A 14,679-nucleotide genomic window follows, 5' to 3' on the forward strand; every position below is an offset into this window, starting at 1 on the left:
GCCTGAGCTCCTCGGGTAGGGGATCCGTCTGCCACGGGCCGACCAGGAGTCCAGAACATTTCTCCCAGTTGATCCTGGCAGAAGAAGCCGCAGAGTAGACCTCCTGGCACTCGCGCATCCTCCGCAGGTCAGCCGGGTCATTAAACATTAGGAGCACGTCATCGGCGTATGCCGAAAGGACCACCCAGATGCCCGGTCCGCGCAGAACCAATCCCGACAACCTCCTCCGCAAGAGGCGCAGGAAAGGCTCCACGCAAATAGAATACAACTGGCCGGACAGGGGGCAGCCCTGACGTACCCCTCTCCAAAGCGAAGGGGCGCCGTCAGGGACCCGTTAACCTTCACTAGACACTCCGCGGCGGTGTACAGAAGTCGGATCCGGGCGACAAAGTGCGTCCCGAAACCGAATGCTCGCAGGGTCCCGAGTAAATATTCGTGATCCACCCTGTCGAACGCCTTCTCCTGATCAAGGGACAGGAAGGCGCTCAACAGACCAGCCCTCTGGGAATGGTGGATTATGTCCTGGACCAGATGGACGTTGTCGTAAATCGAGCGGTCCGGGACGGTGTAGGACTGGTCAGGGTGGATCATGCGGTCCAGCACGGTGCCGAGCCGAGAAGACATGGCTCTCGCAAAAATTTTGTAGTCCGTGCTGAGGAGGGAGACCGGGCGCCAGTTTTTAAAAATGGACATGTAAACTGTTTGGAGTCAGTCCGTTGGGTGAAACTCTTTCGAGTTATCAACAGTCACAGATTGCAACTCTTTTGAGTACAATCACAGCTCTTGGTTTCCGGGAGTGGGACACGAACCCACAACCCTCTGATTCAAAGGCGAGGGTGCTATGAACTGAGCCGCAGCTGACACCTCCAAAACACCCAGCAACTGCAGCTTCCGATTGACTGGTTTGAAAGTGAAATATTGCGATGTCCGGGAATTGAACCCGGGTCAACTGCTTGGGAAGCAGCCATGCTCACCACTACACCACCATCGCGTTAAGAATGATGTAACTCTTTTGAGTCAAAACAATAAACTAAATTAACAAAAACAAGGGAGAAATCAAGCACAGCCCCTAAGTCAGGTCAGCTGTAAACTCAAGGAAAAACTTTAAAGGAACCTTACAAACATCAAACTAAGATGTGATTAAAGGGGTCAACAAAACACCCCAGTCCCCGTGGTGCCCACCGGGCACGGAAGGCCTCGATGGTGCCGGCAGACACTGCGTGCTCCCTTTCCAGGGACATCCGGCCACGAACGTAGCCCCGGAAGAGGGACAAACAATCGGGCGGGACTCCCCCGTCGATCGCCCGCTGCCTGGACCTGTTGATGGCCAACTTGGCCAGGCCCAGGAGCAGGTTCACGAGGAGGTCCTCCTCCTTCCCGACCCCCTTCTGCACCGGGTGTCCGTAGATCAGGAGCGTGGGACTGATGTGCAAACAAAATAGTAGCAAAAGATTTTTTAAATAACTAAAAAGGGAGTGCAGCCTAAGACATCCTATATACGCATGGTCACGGACTCCACAAGACCGCAAAAAGGGCAGGTGTCTTGGGAGTCCGTGAACCTAAACATTCTCCTATTGTAGGGGACTGCTGCATGCAACACCCTCCAACCCAGGTCCCCGATAGAAAGAGGGAGAACACCTCCGTAGAGGGCCTCCCATCGGGGGCCTACGCCGCCGGACGGCAACAAGGCACGCCAGGGCGTGTCCGGGCGGCGGACCAGGGCGAGAAAATGGAAGGTGTGCAGCAGCAGTCCGTACAGAAAACACCTCCGCACCATGCCAAATGGCATGGAGGGCATGTCCCCGAGGCGGCTCATATTATTGCGGGGCACCGGCACCCGAGGGAGGGTTCGGGGCTTGGGGCCAATGTGGAATTCCGTCCGAACAGGGGAACGTTCAGCCGGAAGATCACCGCGCACCTGGGCCACCTCGAGACCTAAAATGACATCGGGTCCGAGCACGACCGTCCTTAGGTCTTGGATGGCATCGGCTGCGACCTGGACACTCACTGACGCGCGGTGCGCCAACTCCTGTGGGAGCATCCAGCCCAGTCCTCCGCCACCCAGCACTTCCCCGATCCTGGTCACCCCGGCAGCCACAGCCCTCCTCTCCGCCAGCCACTGAAAGGGACGGAGGGGCGGATTCCTGAGCAGCGGCTCTCTGACGATAGCCGCTACCCCTGACGGGGGAGAGCTGCGTCGCGAGGCAACCACGTTCCAGATTTTGATCAGGTCCTGGTAAAAGACGGGCAACGCCTGGAAGGAGCCACCGAGGCCCCTCTGCTCTATACACAGGAGCTGCACGTCATAATTCAGGCCGTGCAGCTGGCGGAAGAAATACGTCGCCAGGGCACGCCATCTCGGAGGAGGCTCGACGTAAAGGTATCACTGCAGGGTCTGAAAACAGAAAGTCGCCACCTGTGTGCGTAGGCACACTAGCGCCTGACCGCCCTCCCTAAGCAGGAGACTCAGAACCTCAGCAGCGACCCAGTGCAATCTTTTGTCCCAGAAGAAGTCGACTAGCATTCTCTGGATTTTTACGACAAAGTCCGGGGGAGGGGTCAAAGTGACCAGCCGATACCACAACATGGCGGCGATCAGCTGGTTTATGACCAGAACTCGACCCCGGTAAGACAGCACTCGGAGCAGTCCTGTCCAGCGCCGCAGGCGAGCGGTGACTTTTGTCTCCAGTTCCTGCCAGTTGGCCGGCCAGGATTCCTCGGCAGGGCAGAGATGGACCCCCAGGTAGAGGATGCTGGTCCTGCTCCAGGTGAAAGGCCTGAGCTCCTCGGGTAGGGGATCCATCTGCCACGGGCCGACCAGGAGTCCAGAACATTTCTCCCAGTTGATCCTGGCAGAAGAAGCCGCAGAGTAGACCTCCTGGCACTCGCGCATCCTCCGCAGGTCAGCCGGGTCACTAAACATTAGGAGCACGTCATCGGCGTATGCCGAGAGGACCACCCCGATGCCCGGCCCGCGCAGAACCAATCCCGACAACCTCCTCCGCAAGAGGCACAGGAAGGGCTCCACGCAAATAGAATACAACTGGCCAGACAGGGGGCAGCCCTGACGTACCCCTCTCCCAAAGCGAAGGGGCGCCGTCAGGGACCCGTTAACCTTCACTAGACACTCCGCGGCGGCGTACAGAAGTCGGATCCGGGCGACAAAATGCGTCCCGAAACCAAATGCTCGCAGAGTCCCGAGTAAATATTCGTGATCCACCCTGTCGAACGCCTTCTCCTGATCAAGGGACAGGAAGGCGCTCGACAGACCAGCTCTCTGGGAATGGTGGATTATGTCCTGGACCAGATGGATGTTATCATAAATTGTGCGGTCCGGGACGGTGTAGGACTGGTCAGGGTGGATCATGTGGTCCAGCACTGTGCCGAGCCGAGAAGACATGGCTCTCGCAAAAATTTTGTAGTCCGTGCTGAGGAGGGAGACCGGGCGCCAGTTTTTAAAAATGGACATGTAAACTGTTTGGAGTCAGTCCGTTGGGTGAAACTCTTTCGAGTTATCAACAGTCACAGATTGCAACTCTTTTGAGTACAATCACAGCTCTTGGTTTCCGGGAGTGGGACACGAACCCACAACCCTCTGATTCAAAGGCGAGGGTGCTATGAACTGAGCCGCAGCTGACACCTCCAAAACACCCAGCAACTGCAGCTTCCGATTGACTGGTTTGAAAGTGAAATATTGCGATGTCCGGGAATCGAACCCGGGTCAACTGCTTGGGAAGCAGCCATGCTCACCACTACACCACCATCGCGTTAAGAATGATGTAACTCTTTTGAGTCAAAACAATAAACTAAATTAACAAAAACAAGGGAGAAATCAAGCACAGCCCCTAAGTCAGGTCAGCTGTAAACTCAAGGAAAAACTTTAAAGGAACCTTACAAACATCAAACTAAGATGTGATTAAAGGGGTCAACAAAACACCCCAGTCCCCGTGGTGCCCACCGGGCACGGAAGGCCTCGATGGTGCCGGCAGACACTGCGTGCTCCCTTTCCAGGGACATCCGGCCACGAACGTAGCCCCGGAAGAGGGACAAACAATCGGGCGGGACTCCCCCGTCGATCGCCCGCTGCCTGGACCTGTTGATGGCCAACTTGGCCAGGCCCAGGAGCAGGTTCACGAGGAGGTCCTCCTCCTTCCCGACCCCCTTCTGCACCGGGTGTCCGTAGATCAGGAGCGTGGGACTGATGTGCAAACAAAATAGTAGCAAAAGATTTTTTAAATAACTAAAAAGGGAGTGCAGCCTAAGACATCCTATATACGCATGGTCCACGGACTCCACAAGACCGCAAAAAGGGCAGGTGTCTTGGGAGTCTGTGAACCTAAACATTCTCCTATTGTAGGGGACTGCTGCATGCAACACCCTCCAACCCAGGTCCCCGATAGAAAGAGGGAGAACACCTCCGTAGAGGGCCTCCCATCGGGGGCCTACGCCGCCGGACGGCAACAAGGCACGCCAGGGCGTGTCCGGGCGGCGGACCAGGGCGAGAAAATGGAAGGTGTGCAGCAGCAGTCCGTACAGAAAACCCCTCCGCACCATGCCAAATGGCATGGAGGGCATGTCCCCGAGGCGGCTCATATTATTGCGGGGCACCGGCACCCGAGGGAGGGTTCGGGGCTTGGGGCCAATGTGGAATTCCGTCCGAACAGGGGAACGTTCAGCCGGAAGATCACCGCGCACCTGGGCCACCTCGAGACCTAAAATGACATCGGGTCCGAGCACGACCGTCCTTAGGTCTTGGATGGCATCGGCTGCGACCTGGACACTCACTGACGCGCGGTGCGCCAACTCCTGTGGGAGCATCCAGCCCAGTCCTCCGCCACCCAGCACTTCCCCGATCCTGGTCACCCCGGCAGCCACAGCCCTCCTCTCCGCCAGCCACTGAAAGGGACGGAGGGGCGGATTCCTGAGCAGCGGCTCTCTGACGATAGCCGCTACCCCTGACGGGGGAGAGCTGCGTCGCGAGGCAACCACGTTCCAGATTTTGATCAGGTCCTGGTAAAAGACGGGCAACGCCTGGAAGGAGCCACCGAGGCCCCTCTGCTCTATACACAGGAGCTGCACGTCATAATTCAGGCCGTGCACCTGGCGGAAGAAATACGTCGCCAGGGCACGCCATCTCGGAGGAGGCTCGACGTAAAGGTATCACTGCAGGGTCTGAAAACAGAAAGTCGCCACCTGTGTGCGTAGGCACACTAGCGCCTGACCGCCCTCCCTAAGCAGGAGACTCAGAACCTCAGCAGCGACCCAGTGCAATCTTTTGTCCCAGAAGAAGTCGACTAGCATTCTCTGGATTTTTACGACAAAGTCCGGGGGAGGGGTCAAAGTGACCAGCCGATACCACAACATGGCGGCGATCAGCTGGTTTATGACCAGAACTCGACCCCGGTAAGACAGCACTCGGAGCAGTCCTGTCCAGCGCCGCAGGCGAGCGGTGACTTTTGTCTCCAGTTCCTGCCAGTTGGCCGGCCAGGATTCCTCGGCAGGGCAGAGATGGACCCCCAGGTAGAGGATGCTGGTCCTGCTCCAGGTGAAAGGCCTGAGCTCCTCGGGTAGGGGATCCATCTGCCACGGGCCGACCAGGAGTCCAGAACATTTCTCCCAGTTGATCCTGGCAGAAGAAGCCGCAGAGTAGACCTCCTGGCACTCGCGCATCCTCCGCAGGTCAGCCGGGTCACTAAACATTAGGAGCACGTCATCGGCGTATGCCGAGAGGACCACCCCGATGCCCGGCCCGCGCAGAACCAATCCCGACAACCTCCTCCGCAAGAGGCACAGGAAGGGCTCCACGCAAATAGAATACAACTGGCCAGACAGGGGGCAGCCCTGACGTACCCCTCTCCCAAAGCGAAGGGGCGCCGTCAGGGACCCGTTAACCTTCACTAGACACTCCGCGGCGGTGTACAGAAGTCGGATCCGGGCGACAAAATGCGTCCCGAAACCGAATGCTCGCAGAGTCCCGAGTAAATATTCGTGATCCACCCTGTCGAACGCCTTCTCCTGATCAAGGGACAGGAAGGCGCTCGACAGACCAGCCCTCTGGGAATGGCGGATTATGTCCCGGACCAGATGGATGTTATCATAAATTGTGCGGTCCGGGACGGTGTAGGACTGGTCAGGGTGGATCATGTGGTCCAGCACTGTGCCGAGCCGAGAAGACATGGCTCTCGCAAAAATTTTGTAGTCCGTGCTGAGGAGGGAGACCGGGCGCCAGTTTTTAAAAATGGACATGTAAACTGTTTGGAGTCAGTCCGTTGGGTGAAACTCTTTCGAGTTATCAACAGTCACAGATTGCAACTCTTTTGAGTACAATCACAGTTCTTGGTTTCCGGGAGTGGGACACGAACCCACAACCCTCTGATTCAAAGGCGAGGGTGCTATGAACTGAGCCACAGCTGACACCTCCATAACACCCAGCAACTGCAGCTTCCGATTGACTGGTTTGAAAGTGAAATATTGCGATGTCCGAGAATCGAACCTGGGTCAACTGCTTGGGAAGCAGCCATGCTCACCACTACACCACCATCGCATTAAGAAGGATGTAACTCTTTTGAGTCAAAACAATAAACTAAATTAACAAAAACAAGGGAGAAATCAAGCACAGCCCCTAAGTCAGGTTAGCTGTAAAATCAAGGAAAAACTTTTAAAGGAACCTTAAAAACATCAAACTAAGATGTGATTAAAGGGGTCAACAAAACACCCCAGTCCCCGCGGTGCCCACCGGGCACAGAAGGCCTCGATGGTGCCGGCAGACACCGCGTGCTCCCTTTCCAGGGACATCCGGCCGCGAACGTAGCCGCGGAAGAGGGACAAACAATCGGGCGGGACTCCCCCGTCGATCGCCCGCTGCCTGGACCTGTTGATGGCCAACTTGGCCAGACCCAGGAGCAGGTTCACGAGGAGGTCCTCCTCCTTCCCGACCCCCTTCCGCACCGGGTGTCCGTAGATCAGGAGCGTGGGACTGAAGTGCAACCAAAACAGTAACAAAAGATTTTTTAAATAACTAAAAAGGGAGTGCAGCCTAAGACACCCTATATACACGTGGTCCACGGACTCCACAAGACCGCAAAAAGGGCAGGTGTCTTGGGAGTCCGTGAACCTACACATTTTACGATTATAGGGGACTGCTGCATGCAACACCCTCCAACCCAGGTCCCCGATAGAAAGAGGGAGAACACCTCCGTAGAGGGCCTCCCATCGGGGGCCTCCGCCGCCGGACGGCAACAAGGCACGCCAGGGCGTGTCCGGGCGGCGGACCAGGGCGAGAAAATGGAAGGTGTGCAGCAGCAGTCCGTACAGAAAACCCCTCCGCACCGTGCCAAATGGCACGGAGGGCATGTCCCCGAGGCGGCTCATATTATTGCGGGGCACCGGCACCCAAGGGAGGGTTCGGGGCTTGGGGCCAATGTGGAATTCCGTCCGAACAGGGGAACGTTCAGCCGGAAGATCACCGCGCACCTGGGCCACCTCGAGACCTAAAATGACATCGGGTCCGAGCACGACCATCCTTAGGTCCACAGCTGACACCTCCAAAACACCCAGCAACTGCAGCTTCCGATTGACTGGTTCGAAAGTGAAATATTGCGATGTCCGGGAATCGAACCCGGGTCAACTGCTTGGGAAGCAGCCATGCTCACCACTACACCACCATCGCGTTAAGAAAGATGTAACTCTTTTGAGTCAAAACAATAAACTAAATGAGCAAAAAGAGCAAGGGAGAAAACAAGCACAGCCCCTAAGTCAGGTCAGCTGTAAAATCAAGGAAAAACTTTAAAGGAACCTTACAAACATCAAACTAAGATGTGATTAAAGGGGTCAACAAAACACCCCAGACCCCGCGGTGCCCACCGAGCACGGAAGGCCTCGATGGTGCCGGCAGACACCGCGTGCTCCCTTTCCAGGGACATCCGGCCGCGAACGTAGCCGCGGAAGAGGGACAAACAATCGGGCGGGACTCCCCCGTCGATCGCCCGCTGCCTGGACCTGTTGATGGCCAACTTGGCCAGGCCCAGGAGCAGGTTCACGAGGAGGTCCTCCTCCTTCCCGACCCCCTTCCGCACCGGGTGCCCGTAGATCAGGAGCGTGGGACTGAAGTGCAACCAAAACAGTAACAAAAGATTTTTTAAATAACTAAAAAGGGAGTGCAGCCTAAGACACCCTATATACACGTGGTCCACGGACTCCACAAGACCGCAAAAAGGGCAGGTGTCTTGGGAGTCCGTGAACCTACACATTTTATGATTATAGGGGACTGCTGCATGCAACACCCTCCAACCCAGGTCCCCGATAGAAAGAGGGAGAACTCCTCCGTAGAGGGCCTCCCATCGGGGGCCTCCGCCGCCGGACGGCAACAAGGCACGCCAGGGCGTGTCCGGGCGGCGGACCAGGGCGAGAAAATGGAAGGTGTGCAGCAGCAGTCCGTACAGAAAACCCCTCCGCACCGTGCCAAATGGCACGGAGGGCATGTCCCCGAGGCGGCTCATGTTATTGCGGGGCACCGGCACCCGAGGGAGGGTTCGGGGCTTGGGGCCAATGTGGAATTCCGTCCGAACAGGGGAACGTTCAGCCGGAAGATCACCGCGCACCTGGGCCACCTCGAGACCTAAAATGACATCGGGTCCGAGCACGACCATCCTTAGGTCCACAGCTGACACCTCCAAAACACCCAGCAACTGCAGCTTCCGATTGACTGGTTCGAAAGTGAAATATTGCGATATCCGGGAATCGAACCCGGGTCAACTGCTTGGGAAGCAGCCATGCTCACCACTACACCACCATCGCGTTAAGAAAGATGTAGTTGCACATCCTGGGCATGGGTGTTAATCACTTGTACATAATGTTCACTATTGTAAATAAACTCCCAAGAATGTTTCCTTGACTATGGCTCCTTATTCTGATGAGCAGTGTTTGTGTCACTCAGATGTGAAGCCTTGGTCCTGCACAAGATGAAGGCAGGTGCTTCAGTTCAGGGCCTCTTCCCTGTGCTTAGTGGAACCTTCCCAGCACACTGATGGTGCCTTCACTGTCACTGGACACATCAGTCATGCCTGCACCTTGATGGGGTTTATCATTGCTGCCAGGATGTCCTGGGCTGGTGGCACAGAGTTCCATCATCCTCTCTGTGCTCCCAGTACCTTTGAGGTGCGGTTGGTCCCCCATCTCATCAGCATCTGTGTCCGGTGACAGTGTGATCCTCAAGGGTTCAGCTCACAAAGGATGCTATAGGATCAAGACAAGTTATAGATTTCCCGCTGCATCTCCATGATATGACCTGTTCACAGAGCATGAGTGAGTTATCATCAGCCAGACAGGAGTCACTCATTCACATAAGCTACATGAGGACTTTTTTTTTTGAGGACTCTGGGTCTATACTCGATGGAGTTTAGAAGGATGAGGGGAGATCTGATTGAAACTTACAGAATACTGAAAGGCCTGGATAGAGTGGACGTGGGGTAGATGTTTCCATTAGTAGGAAAGACTAGGACCTGAGGGCAGAGCCTCAGAGTAAAGGGAAGACCTTTTAAAACAGAGATGAGGAGAAACTACTTTAGCCAGAGAGTGGTAAATCTATGGAATTCATTGCCACAGAAGGCTGTGGAGGCCAGGTCATTAAGTGTATTTAAGATGGAGATAGATAAATTCTTGATTGGTAAGGGGATCAAAGGTTACGGGGAGAAGGTGGGAGAATGGGGTTGAGAAACTTATCAACCATGATTGAATGGCGGAGCAGACTCGATGGGCCGAATGGCCTAATTTTTGCTCCTAGGTCTTATGGTCTTATAATCATTGCGTGTCCCCACTGCACTTCACCATCATCCTCCTCCTGGAATGTAGGGACTATGGGCATCTGCTGCGTCTCCATGACAGGAGACTCATCACAGAGGGTATGTGCGCTGCCATCAGCCAGACTGGAGTCAAACATTCACAGAAGCAATGTGAGAATCTATGGTGCCTCCTCACTGCATGTCGTCATCATCTTCCACAAATCTAGGAGCTATGAGGGCTTCCCGAGCGCATCTACCTCGTCTGGCTAGTGCTATGGCCTCATCACCGTCATCCTCACCTTCAAGGACCTCCTCACCCTCATCCCCGACAAAGTCCTCCTCATCAGACGAGACATGCAGCTCCTCCATCTCCTCTCCCTGTTGCAGCGCCAGGTTGTGAAGGGCACAGCAGGCAACAATGTTGCGTGACACCCTCTGTGGACTATATTGCAGGGCTCCACCAGGCCGGTCCAGGCACCGGAACCTCATTTTCAGCATCCCAATGGTCTGCTCCACCAAAGTGCGAGTTGCAGCATGAGCCTCATTTACCTTCGCTCTGCTGCAGTCTGAGGCCGCTGCACGGGTGTCATCAGCTACGTCGTCTGCGGGTAGCCCTTGTCCCCAAGGAGCCAAACCTGCAGCCTCTCTGGACCCTGGAAGATGTCAGGGATCTGAAACCTACCTGAAAAATACTGAGAATGTAGAAGTCATGGACACTGCCTGGAAACCGTGTGCAGACCTGCAGGATGCATTTGTGGTGGTCGCACACTGGCTGCACATTCAGTGATCGAAAGTGCTTGCGGTTGACGTAGTTGACCACTTGTTACCAGAGAGATCTGAGCGCCACATGAGTGCAGTCAATGGCACTCTGCACCTGTGGGGAACCTAAGATCTGGCCAAATCCCAGCGCTCTTGCTTCCAGGCTTTCCTGTTTCTGGGCGAAATTCACAAAGTTTTGAACCTTTGTGAATATGGTGACCTCATGGATGCATTTGTGGGTGGAGGCTTGTGATGTCCCAAGGAGGTCACCTGCAGAGCCCTGAAAGCAGCCACTGGCAGTGGATGGCAGTCCATGTCCCCAAGGCACCAAATCCTGAAGCTGGTGGCAGATGTGACTGACCAGCCTTCGGCGACGCTGGCTCTCGGTCATCTGCAGGAATGACAAGCGCTGTTTATAGACCCTGGGTCTAGCGAGCCACCGACCAGTGATGGTTCTGTGTGGCTCTTCAGTGGTGTGAGCGGGAGCCCCAGCCGCTCCTTCTTCTTGAGGTGCTGCTCCTCCCTCTGTCTAGCCAGGTGCCTCAGTCACTCTCTTCTCCGTCGTCTCCGCTCTCTGTACACCACGAAACATGCAGCTAGGTCACCAGGTTCCATGCTCCTGATGTACTTCTTCTGCAGGATGAAAGAGAGAAACGCATTGGTTAGCATGGGTGTACTAAAAACCTCTCTTAGTTAAGTCTGAAGGCCCCTTAACACATCCCAGAGAATGCTGGACACCACTTGGGTGAAGACTTTAGTGCGCTGCATGGCTGCCTGGAACCCCACCCACCTCCGCCCCACTCCACCTGACTAATTGGTGGCAGCTTTGCCCACTGGACTGCATGCTGTGCTCTCAGCTCAGGCACAGGCATTCTCCTAACCCGCACTGCAAGGCTGCACTGTTAGCTTGAACCATGGGGGAGACTGGTCCAAACCGGGATGATGACATTGCAAGGGGCTGTGAGTTTCTCCACCAGTGACTGTACCATGGCCATCTTTAGCACAGAGATTTTACAACGTGCCCAGTCGTCCAATTGTTCTGCAGTCCACGAAAACGCTCATTAGTTTGCAGTCTGTACCCAAGGGGTGAAAAGCTCTGGAGCACTTGGTGACACTTTCATGCCTCTGCGTTGCCTGAATGGGAAGATAAGCTACAGGCCCAACTCCAAGCATGTCAATGTAGCTAACTCTGAACTGTTTCAGCTGTGGAGAAATGATCACTTTATACAAAGTTTCCCTAATGTGTGGCTGCTTCCCTCCGCCCCTACCTCACCTCTGTACGTGTTTGTGCACTACCATCAAACGCAGTGCAGCCCTTGTACCCCCCCCCCTCAACCCCCCCAGCAACTCGCCTCAGAAGCAGTGCAGCCCTTGACCCCCCCCCTCCAACTCACCCCAACCGCAGTGCAGCCCTAGTCTCTGTACTACACTGTCAGTCAGCTGGGAAAAAGCGACTTGCCTTTGCTCTCGCCTGAATGCGCGGCACCTTAACCTTGAAGTCTAACAGGCGACCCTCTCAAGCACTGCGCAGCATGAGTGTGCACTCATCTCCGAGTTCCCCTTGAAGTGCAGCTTCCCAGGTGCACGACTTTATAAACTCTGTTGTGAAATACATTGGCGTTCAATCACACCAACATACTTGGATGATCCAGCGTGGGAGGATGATTCCGGTGAGCAGGGTTTATGATGTTATGCAGATGTTTTAAAATGAAGTTCCCCACATTCAGCGATGGTAAACGCAGTTGGCCATTGACAGGCGCGTGGACAATCGCAAACTGGTTTCGCAACATTGTGAAACCGATTTTTGGCCTCCCAGCCATATTGTCCACTCATGCCTGCCATGAATGCTCGACACCAATGGGCACGGAAAATTCCGCCCCAAGCTGCACTCAATTGTTTGACTATGGCCCAGATCTTCCAACCTCCGGATAGTCAGAGACCAGATACACACCACCACCCTCCCCCTGCCAAGATGCCCTATGGGACCCCTCAGAAGTCCCACCACAATGACTCTGTGGGAATTGCCTGGGAAGTTTGAACCTCCAATGGATAATTCCCCTGCTTCCCCGGACCCCCCCCTCACCCCACCCCCCCAACCCCACCCCGGCTAAAAGTCTCCAACTCTGAGTTCCGAATTACTTGGATAGTTACCCAGGAATTGTTGGATGGGTCAATCTTAGTCTATCACCTGGGTAACTATACTCCAGACTCCTCCCTCGACCCTCCCCAGCTCCTCCAACCCAACCTCACCCCTGACTTCAACCTCAGCTTCCCTGACTCCCTTGCGACTCGACCTAGAAACAAAGAAGCATAGAAACTAGGAGCAGGAGTGGGCCATCCGGCCCTTTGAGCCTACTCCACCATTCAACTTGATCATGGCCGATCTTCTATCTCAACACTATATGCCCGCTTTCTCTCCATACTCCTTGATGACCCTAATATCCAAAAATTTATCAATCTCTTCCTTGAATATACTCAGTAACCCGGCCTCCACAGCCTCCTGTGGTAGAGAATTCCACAGGTTGACCACCCACTGAGTGGAGAATGTTTTCCTCATCTCAGCCCTAAATGGCCTGCCCCATATTCTGAGACTGTGGCCTCTGGTCCTAGACTCACCAACCAGGGGAAACATCCTTCCTGTGTCCGGTCTGTCTAGCTCTGTTAGAATTTTATACATTTCAATCAGATCCCCTCTCATTCTTCTAAACTTTAGTGAATACAGGTCCAGTTGAATCAATCTTTCCTCATATGATAGTCCTGCCATCCCCGGTATCAGCCTAGTGAACCTTCGCTGCACTCCCTCAATGGCAAGTATATCCTTTCTTAGGTAGGGAGACCAAAGCTGCATGCAATACTCCAGGCGTGGTCTGCACGCAATACTCCAGGTGTGGTATAACTGCAGTAAGACATCCCTACTTCTGAACTCAAATCCTCTTGCAATGAAGGCCAACATACCATTTGCCTTCCTAGTTGCTTGCTGCACCTGCCTATTTACTTTCATTGACTGGTGTACAAGGACACCCAGATCCCTTTGTACACCCACATTTCCCAATATATCACCATTTAAATAATACTCTGCCTTCCTGTTTTTCACACCGAAGCGTATAACTTCACATTTATCCACATTATACTGCATCTGCCATGTATTTGCCCACCCACACAACTTGTCTAAATCGCCCTGAAGCCTTCTTGCATCCTCCTCACAACTCACAATCCCGCCCAGTTTTGTGTTGTCAGCAAACTTGGAAATATTGCATTTGGTTCCCTCATCCAAGTCATTTATATATATCGTGAATAGCTGGGGCCCAAGCACTGATCCCTGTGGTACACCACTAGTCACCACCTGCCACCTGGAAAAAGGCCCATTTATTCCCACTCTCTGTTTCCGGTCTGTCAACCGATTCTCAATCCATGCCAGTATATTATCCTCAATCACATGTGCTTTAATTTTGCCCACTAGCCTCTTATGTGGGACCTTTTCAAAAGCCTTCTTGAAATCCAAATACACCACACACACTGGTTCTCCCTTATCTATTCTACTAGTTACATCCTCAAAAAACTCCAGTAGATTAGCTAAGCTTGCTGACTTTGTCTAATCCCGTTAATGCTTTCCAAGTGTTCCATTACCACATCTTTTATAATAGACTCTATCATTTTCCCCACTGCTGATGTTAGGCTGACTGGTCTGTAATTCTGTTTTTTCTCTCCCTCCTTTTTTAAATAGTGGGGTTATATTTGCCACCCTCCAATCTATAGGAACTGTTCCATAGTCTATAGAATTTTGGAAGATAACCACCAATGTATCCAATATTTCCAGGGCCACTTCCTTTAGTACTCTGGGGTGTAGATTATCATGCCCTGGGAATTTTTCAGCCTTTAACCCCATTAATTTCTCTAGCACCATTCTTTTACTAATACTGATTTTCTTCAATTCCTCCCTCTCACCAGACCCTTGGTTCCCTAACATTTCTGGGAAATTATTTATGTTCTCTTTTGTGAAGACAGGGTCAAAAAAAGTGTTCAATTCTTCTGCCATTTCTTTGTTCCCCATTATAATTTCCCCCATTGCCGACTGTAAGGGACCTACATTTGTCTTCACTAATCTTTTCCTCTTCACATATTTATAGAAGCTTTTATTGTC

At 53.7% G+C, this 14,679-nt stretch overlaps 4 non-coding genes across 4 annotated transcripts; all 4 read right to left on the reverse strand.

Annotated features, from left to right (window-relative positions):
- Positions 1-919: 919 nt before the first annotated feature.
- Positions 920-991, reverse strand: trnag-ccc (transfer RNA glycine (anticodon CCC)). The gene has a single exon. It is a non-coding gene; the product is annotated as a tRNA-Gly (tRNA).
- A 2,704-nt stretch (positions 992-3,695) lies between these two features.
- On the reverse strand, positions 3,696-3,767 carry trnag-ccc (transfer RNA glycine (anticodon CCC)). Its single transcript has one exon. It is a non-coding gene; the product is annotated as a tRNA-Gly (tRNA).
- A 3,830-nt stretch (positions 3,768-7,597) lies between these two features.
- Positions 7,598-7,669, reverse strand: trnag-ccc (transfer RNA glycine (anticodon CCC)). Its single transcript has one exon. It is a non-coding gene; the product is annotated as a tRNA-Gly (tRNA).
- Positions 7,670-8,724: 1,055 nt separating this feature from the next.
- Positions 8,725-8,796, reverse strand: trnag-ccc (transfer RNA glycine (anticodon CCC)). The gene has a single exon. It is a non-coding gene; the product is annotated as a tRNA-Gly (tRNA).
- Positions 8,797-14,679: the final 5,883 nt, after the last annotated feature.

This window comes from Cetorhinus maximus, chromosome 9 (assembly GCF_964194155.1).
Source record: "Cetorhinus maximus chromosome 9, sCetMax3.hap1.1, whole genome shotgun sequence".
Classification (NCBI taxonomy): domain Eukaryota; kingdom Metazoa; phylum Chordata; class Chondrichthyes; order Lamniformes; family Cetorhinidae; genus Cetorhinus; species Cetorhinus maximus.